Raw genomic sequence first — 9,350 nt, forward strand, 5'->3', positions numbered from 1 at the left:
TTTATTGTGGACTTTCAATTGGCCATCCCAAATCAGTTGATCTAAGTGACCGGGTTTTGAAATACCCCTCAGAATTTACTTGTCCAAGCATATCCTAGTACAAGAACACCACAAGCATGTGTCCTAGGGTCCAAGCTATTGGTGTCCAGCCTTTATTCTTTGTTTTTCTTGCCACATTGGCTTTTTCTATTTCCTTTTCTTTCTGTTTTATTTTTCTTTTTGCTCTCAAGGGATTTTTCTTTATTGATAGGAATCTTTATGACAGCAAGCTAGCTCACACTTCAATGAAAATGACATTATACAACAATTATTTCATGAGTTATGCATTTAATCAAACACATACACCTCCATTAACTTCCATTCTAACTTATGCAACATTGGATATTTTCTTTCTAATTCAAACAGTTCTCTTTTATTCAAGCATATGGGAAACAAAACAAAATTCAGCTAGGTGATGAATGACAAGCTTCATGTAGATTAGCATTCTTAATCAAGCAACTTCACTTGTAACTAGATAAACACTTTAGCAGGATATATAATGGTTCCCATGTTCAAAACAATTTACAGCAGCAAGGATTAAGTTTAGATACAACCTTTGAAGTTGCAGCCCTTTGATTCTTCCTTTTGTTGTGTTTTCTTTGAGTCAAGATGCATAATATCTTCAATTGTTGACTCATGTCCTGCATAATTCTCAAAGTTGCTTGCTTCTCAAGCCCTTAATTGCATGGTTAGTATGCATAAACTGAGTGTGGCTCTTGGATTTATTGAGGTGTTGAAGACACCAAACTTAATTGCTTACCACTGCCTCTGATGCAACAAGTTAACCATATGTGAAACCTTGTGTCCTTGCTAAAGGTTATGGAATTAAAGCTAGAAAGCAGTTAAATAGTTGGATAATTTGTTTGATTGCTTAGAGCTAGCATTATGCAAGAGGTGAGAATGTGTTTTTAAATGAGATTTTTGGTGGAACACCAAACTTAGAATCTTTCCCTTAAATTGTTTTGGTGTGCAACACCAAACTTAGCTCCTTGTAATGCATACCAATTATTCAACATTTTTATTGAAAAAGCTATGAAAAGAAAACTACCTCAGGTTGGGTTGCCTCCCAACAAGCGCTTCTTTATTGTCACTAGCTTGACATCTTTCATTTTTACTTCATGGAGGCTGAAAATCATAGTGCCTCAGTTTTTCTCCTCTTACTGTGAACTTCCTTCCAGTCTCCTCTTTGATGATCTCTAGGTGTTCAAGTGAAAGGACCCGGTTCACAGTATAGTATTCAGATGATTGTGGAGACACCTTCATTGGTTGGGTGTTTAACACCACTTTATCCCCTGGTGAAAAGCCTTCAGTAGGGATCTTCTTATTTCTCCATCCTCTTGGCCTCTTCTTCTTTTCTTTCTCAAGAGATACTCCCTACCTTGGTGGTTCTTTATCTAGGATGTTGAATTTCTCATCTGGGGGTTTTGGATCTAGTTCCTCCTTGACTTCTTTGGTTTGTTGCACCATCTCTACTGCTTTCAGGCATGAATTTAGAAGTCTTGGGGTTAACTCATTGATTGCCTCCTTCAAACTTTGATCTCTGGCCCTATCCTTCATAAAATCTTCTTCTTGAATGGGTTCATGCAAGGTTTTAAAAATATGGAATGCTAGATGTTCATCATGCACTCTCAGCAACAATTTCCCTTTTTCCACATCTATCAATGCTCTGCCCGTAGCTAGGAAAGGCCTCCCCAGGATGATGGGAGTGTCAGGGTCCTCTTCTATATCTGAGATAACAAAGTCGGCCGGGAGAAAGAATTTTCCCACTTTTACCAACACATTCTCTACAACTCCCAGTGCTTGCTTAGTGGATTTGTCAGCCATTTGGAGAACTATTCGTGTAGACTTCAGCTCAGAAATGTTATGTTTCCTCATTAGAGACAAAGGCATCAAGTTTATGCTTGCACCGAGGTCACAGAATGACTTCTCAATTGTTATGTTTCCTATGGTGCAAGGTATGTAAAAACTCCCAGGATCATCTTTCTTCTCTGGCAACTTTCTTTGGAGGATAGCACTACATTCTTTTGTCATCTCAACAATCTGTCCTTCCTTCAGGGATCTTTTCTTTGTCAGAACTTCCTTCATGAATTTGGCATATAGTGGCATCTGTTCAAGTGCTTCCAAGAAAGGAATATTGAAGCTAAGTGTCTTGAATATGTCCAGGAATTTTGAGTATTGCTTATCCTCATTTTCTTTTTTAAACCTCTGAAGGTATAGAAGTTTGGGGACACAAGGATTCACTCCTTCCCTCTTCTCTTGTAGTTGTGATTCAAGGGTGTTCTTGTATCCCTTTGAAATTTTTGCATTTTTGGTTTCTAGATCCTCTTTACTTTTCCCTTCTGTCTCTTCTTGTGGAACTTCTCTGTTGTGTTTGTCCTGATTGATGGCTTCCTTCTTCATAGTCTTCTCAATTCCCACTGTGATTGCTTTGCACTCCTCCCATTTTGTGGCTTTTCCTTTGTCCCTTGGGTGTTCTTCAGTGACATTGGGGAAGGCATTTGCTCTCTTCTCATCCATTTCTGAAATTTGCTTAGCCATTTGCCCCATATGTCTCTCAAGGTTTCTGATTGAGGTTTCTTAGTTTTTGAATGCCAGGGTCTGATCTTTCCTTGCAGCTTCCTGATCTTGTCTTGCCATCTCTTGATTTTTCATGAGTTTCTCCATCATTTTCTCTAGACTTGAGATTCTTTGAGAGTCTAAATTTAGTTGTGGTTGTGTGAAATGAGATGGTTGTTGTTGGAAGTTATTTGAATTAATTGTGGGGGTACTTTGTGGGTGGGATGTGGATGTGGAAAAGCTATTCTGGTGGTTTTGTGAGTTATTATGGGGTTGGTGATATGTGTTTTGTGAATTTTTGAATTGGTTAGTATTATTGAATGAATGGTTATGGTTGCTTGTGTTGTTGAGGCTGCCAGAGTTGAAGTCCCTTTGTCTTTGATTCTGATGCTCACCCCACCTTGAATTAGAATGAGTCTTCCAGGGTGTCTTGTGTGCATCACCATGAAAATTGTGTTGAAATGAACTTGAAGTATTGTTCATGCATTGCACCTGCTCAGGGCTTTGTTGCTCAAAATTGAATGTCCCAAAACTTTCTTCAGATTGATTCCACCCATGTGAGGTTTGAGATTAGCATTGTGTGTTTACTGCAACACCTTGCAGTCCATCAATTTTCCTGGTCATCATTTCTATTTGTTGCTGAAGCTGTTGATGCATCTGTTTGTTTTGTGCCAAGAGAACGTCAATACCTTCAAGCTCCAGCACATCCCTTCTCTGGGCTAGTTGGCGTTGTCTTTGATGAGCAAAGAAATATTAATTGTTTGCCACCATCTCTATGAGGTTTTGGGCTTCTTCTGCTGTCTTCATTAGCTGCAATGAGCCTCCTGCTGAATGATCTAATGCTTCTTGAGCTTTCTGGGTCAACCCTTCATAGAAGTTTTGGAGTCTATCCCACTCACTAAACATTTCTGGGGGACATTTCCTAATTAAGGCCTTGTATCTCTCCCAGGCATCATACAGTGACTCTCCATCCATTTGAATGAATGTTTGCACCTCTGTTTTCAGCTTGATAATCCTTTGGGGAGGATAGAACTTGGCTAAGAATTTGCTCACTAAGTCTTCCCAATTATTGATGCTTTCTTTGGGAAATGTCTTTAGCCATTGAGTGGCCTTATCCTTCAGAGAGAATGGAAACAACAGTAGCTTGTAGATGTCTGGATGCACACCACCTGTTTTGACAGTTTCACAAATCCTGAGGAAGATGGATAAGTGTTGGTTTGGATCTTCAAGTAGACTTCCTCCATAGGAGCAATTGTTCTGCACTAGAGTGATAAGTTGAGGCTTCAACTCAAAATTATTTACATGAACGTTGGGAGTGAGTATGCTACTCCCACAGTTTCTTGCATTGGGGATAGTGTAAGAGGCCAACACCCTTCTTGCAGGCTGGGTATTGTTGCTTACTACCTCTTCACGCACCTCAGCCTCCATGACTTGCAAGAATCACAAACAAACCAAATGAAACATGGATATTCTAATGCTAGAATGTGGTTAGAGGGGTAGGTGACACAATGTGTCAAACAGTTAATGTGCTTAGTTAAAAAGAAAAAAATGCTTAATCTAGACCACCACCTTACTTAATCATTGTCAATCTAATTCAATCCCCGACAACGGCGCCAAAAACATGATGTGTGGAAAACGATCCAACACAAAACTCACCGGCAAGTGTACCGGGTCGCATCAAGTATTAAAACTCACGGGAGTGAGGTCGATCCCACAGGGATTGAAGGATTGAGCAATTTTAGTTCGGTGGTTGATTTAGTCAAGCGAATCAAATATTGGTTGAGTGATTTTGTATCCAACAGTAAGTAAATAGCAGAAAATGTAAAGGGAGAGGGGTGAATTGCAAAAATTAAAAAGTACTGAAAGTAAAAGAGCTGAATCTTAAAGAACAAGAAATTAAATGACTGAAACTTAAAGTGCAAGAAATGTAAATTGCAGTAACTTAAAGTGCAAGAAATATAAATTGCTTGAATGGAAAAGGGATTTGAGGACTGGGATTTCAGAATTAAAGCAAGGGAAATTAAATTGCAACAATTATCAAAGCAAGGGATGAGGGAAATTAAATTACAGCAGGGGTTCACAGAAGAACCAACAGGGAAATGGGATCTCAGGACTCCAAAGACTAGATAGCAAAGTCTAGATCTCAATTGCCTTCCCAGATCCAAACTCACAAAGCAATTAACAAGAAATTAAAGAAGAAGTAGTAAAGGAATTGGGATTCAACTCAATTATGCAGTAGAGAAATCAAAGAGATCTTAAATGGAGATTGAGACAGAAATTCCTCAATTCTTCACATTCAAGATTCAAACAAGAAAAGTAAAAATGCTCAAGCAAGAACGAGGAAGAAGAGAGATCAATTCTCCTTCCCAATTCTCTCAAATCTCAGTTCAAAGCTCTCAGAGAAAATGAAGTTTCAAAATGTAAAAATTCAAAATCAAAAGAAAGGTTCAAAAGTCCAAAGTAAAAAGAGGGTCCTAATTACATCAAACTATCTCCTATTTATACACTTTCTATTCTTGGATTTTTGTATTTGGATGGGCTTTTGATTTGGTGAAGAAATGAATTAAATTGGATTTTTTATCCAATTTTTAGCCCATGAGAAAGTAGCTTCCAGGAGGCTGCCCTGCCCTTGTGGAGGGCAGAGCAGGAAATGGTGCGTGCGGCCCTTGTTGCGTGTGTGCTTGGTGCGTTCAAGATGCTGCAGGATGCTGCCCTGCCCTTATGGAGGGCAGGGCAGAGTTTTCATGGTGCGCCAAGCTGCCTGTGCGTGCGTGCTTGCTGGCCGAGACTCCCTTGGTGCGCGTCAGTGTTGTGCGCTGGCCATGCACCACAAAATGCTGCCCTGCCCTTGCGGAGGGCAGGGCAATGTTGCCAAAAGGTGAGGTTCCAAGTTCGAAACTTGGTGGAGGCACACGCTGCTTCTTTTTCTTTGGTTTTCTTGGCACCAAAGTAATGCTTAGTTCCTTGCTTCCTCATGGTGCCGTGTTCGATCCTGGGAGATTGAAAGCAAGCCAATTTTTGCTTGTTTTCATTGTGCTTGAGCGCTACTCCTTTCCTCTTTGTCCTTGGGTACGAAACCCAGAGGAAGCACTAGGAAGCAATTTCCTTTGAATTATCCTTGGATGAAGCCCGATATTGCTCTTGAGGAGGGCAGGGCAGAGTTTTTGCGTCCTTTGGTCCTTGGCATCAAATTGTGCTCCGCCCTTGTTGTGGGTAGGGCAGTGTTGCTTTTCAAAGTTTGGCTCATTATGTTGCTCTCCTGGAGGGCAGTGTGCTCTCCTGGAGGGCAGTGTAGCTTCCTCCCTTCCATGCGCCACACTTCTTATCTCTTGGCCACACTTCTTAAGCCACGTTTTTCTTCTTTTCTTCCCTTCTTCACTTACAAGAAACCAAAACAACCACTCAAAGTATCTCTAAACTCATAAGGTTTATAATTCATCGAAAATCAATTAATTCTTGCTCAAACCTCATGATTTAGCATCAATTTAATGGTAGTTGCTTGATTTAAAGAAGTTATGCATTTTCATTCCAAATCACTTACTTAGGATGCAAGAAAGTGCATAAAGACTAATAAAACAAGTGAAATTAGCTTGAAAAATGGGTATATGATGACCTGTCATCACTGCCTTCCTTCAATCCTTCTTATTTCTTTCCCTGGCAAGCTGTATGTAGGGCATCACCGTTGTCAATGGCTACATCCCATACTCTCAGTGAAAAAGGTCCAAATGCTCTGTCATGGCACGGCTAATCATCTGTCGATTCTCGATCATGTTGGAATAGAATCCCTCAATTCTTTTGCGTTTGTCATCACGCCCAACAATCGCGAGTTTGAAGCTCGTCACAGTCATTTAATCCCTGAATCCTACTCGAAATACCACAGACAAGGTTTAGACTTTCCGGATTCTCCTAAATGCCGCCATCAATCTAGCTTATTGGTGCACGAAATTGTGATCACTACAACTTCGCACAACTAACCAGCAAGTGTACTGGGTCGTCCAAGTAATAAACCTTATGCGAGTAAGGGTCGATCCCACAGAGATTGTTGGTATGAAGCAAGCTATGGTCACCTTGTAAATCTTAGTCAGGCAGACTCAAATGGATATGAATGATGATATACGAAAACATAAAGGTAAAGATAGAGATACTTATGTAATTCATTGGTAGGAATTTCAGATAAGCGTATGAAGATACTTGTCCCTTCCGTCTCTCTCTGCTTTCCTACTGTCTTCATCCAATCCTTCTTACTCCTTTCCATGGCAAGCTTATGCAAGGGTTTCACCGTTGTCAGTGGCTACCTCCCATCCTCTCAGTGGAAATGTTCAACGCACCCTGTCACGGCACGACTATCCATCTGTCGGTTCTCAATCAGGCCGGAATAGAATTCAGTGATTCTTTTGCATCTATCACTAGCGCCCCGCCTTCAGGAGTTTGAAGCTCGTCACAGTCATTCAATCATTGAATCCTACTCAGAATACCACAGACAAGGTTAGACCTTCCATATTCTCTTGAATGCCGCCATCAGTTCCAGCCTATACCACGAAGACTCTGATCTCACGGAATGGCTGGCTCGGTTGTCAGGCGAGCACTCGGTTGTCAGGCGATCAACCATGCATCGTGTATCAGGAATCCAAGAGATATTCACCCAATCTAAGGTAGAACGGAGGTGGTTGTCAGCCACACGTTCATAGGTGAGAATGATGATGAGTGTCACGGATCATCACATTCATCAAGTTGAAGAACAAGTGATATCTTGGAACAAGAACAAGCAGAATTGAATAGAAGAACAATAGTAATTGCATTAATACTCGAGGTACAGCAGAGCTCCACACCTTAATCTATGGTGTGTAGAAACTCCACCGTTGAAAATACATAAGAACAAGGTCTAGGCATGGCCGCCAGGCCAGCCTCCCAATGATCTAAGAACTAGATGTCCAAAAGATTCTTTATACAATAGTAAAAGGTCCTATATATAGAGAACTAGTAGCCTAGGGTTTACAGAGATGAGTAAATGACATAAAAATCCTCTTCCGGGCCCACTTGGTGTGTGCTTGGGCTGAGCATTGAAGCATTTTCGTGTAGAGACTCTTCTTGGAGTTAAACGCCAGCTTTTATGCCAGTTTGGGCGTTTAACTCCCATTCTTGTGCCAGTTCCGGCGTTTAACGCTGGGAATTCTGAGGGTGACTTTGAACGCCGGTTTGGGCCATCAAATCTTGGGCAAAGTATGGACTATCATATATTGCTGGAAAGCCCAGGATGTCTAATTTCCAACGCCGTTGAGAGCGCGCCAATTGGGTTTCTGTAGCTCCAGAAAATCCACTTCGAGTGCAGCGAGGTCAGAATCCAACAGCATCTGCAGTCCTTTTTAGTCTCTGAATCAGATTTTTGCTCAGGTCCCTCAATTTCTGCCAGAAAATACCTGAAATCACAGAAAAACACACAAACTCATAGTAAAGTCCAAAAAAGTGAATTTTAACTAAAAACTAATAAAAATATACTAAAAACTAACTAGATCATACTAAAAACATACTAAAAACAATGCCAAAAAGCGTACAAATTATCCGCTCATCACTTATACCACGAAGATTCTGATTAAGGAATCCAAGAGATATGCGCCCGGTCTAAAGTAGAACGGAAGTGGTTGTCAGTCACGCGTTCATAGGTGAGAATGATGATGAGTGTCACGGATCATCACATTCATCATGTTGAAGTGCAACGAATATCTTAGAATAGGAATAGCTGAATTGAATAGAAAATAGTAGTAATTGCATTAAAACTTGAGGTACAGCAGAGCTCCACACCCTTAATCTATGGTGTGTAGAAACTCCACCGTTGAAAATACATAAGTGATGAAGGTCCAGGCATGGCCGAATGGCCAGCCCCCATGAACGTGATCAAAGGATCATAAGGTAATCCAAAAATAATCCAAAGATGTCTAATACAATAGTAAAATGTTTTATTTATACTAGACTAGCTACTAGGGTTTACAGAAGTAAGTAATTGATGCAGAAATCCACTTCTGGAGCCCACTTGGTGTGTGCTTGGGCTGAGCTTGAACTTTACATGAGATGAGGCTTCTTTTGGAGTTGAACATCAAGTTGTAACGTGTGTTTGGCGTTCAACTCTGGTACGTGACGTGTTTCTGGCGTTTGACTCCAGAATGCAGTATGGAACTGGCGTTGAGCGCCAGTTTACGTCGTCTAATCACGAATAAAGTATGGACTATTATATATTGTTGGAAAGCTCTGGATGTCTACTTTCCAACAGCATTTGGAGTTCTGTAGCTCTAGAAAATCCATTTTGAGTGTAGGGAGGTTAGATTCCAACAGCACCAGCAGTCCTTTGTTAGCCTCTTTATAAGAGTTTTGCTCAGGTCCCTCAATTTCAGCCAGAAATTACCTGAAATCACAGAAAAACACAAAAACTCATAGTAAAGTCCAAAAATGTGAATTTAGCATAAAAACTAATGAAAACATCCCTAAAAGTAGCTAGATTATACTAAAAACTATCTAAAAACAATGCCAAAAAGCGTATAAATTATCCGCTCATCAACTGACTACACTGATCTCAACAAAGCCTGCCCAAAATATCCTTATCCACTTCTAAGCATCGACGCACTGGTCGATGCTGCCTTCGGGTATAAATACCTCTCCTTTATGAACGCATACTTGGGATACAACCAAATCCCAATGTACCCACCCGACCAAGAAAAAACCTCATTCTTAACCCCAAAGGCAAACTACTGCTACATTGTCAT

Source organism: Arachis hypogaea, chromosome 9 (assembly GCF_003086295.3).
Source record: "Arachis hypogaea cultivar Tifrunner chromosome 9, arahy.Tifrunner.gnm2.J5K5, whole genome shotgun sequence".
NCBI lineage: Eukaryota > Viridiplantae > Streptophyta > Magnoliopsida > Fabales > Fabaceae > Arachis > Arachis hypogaea.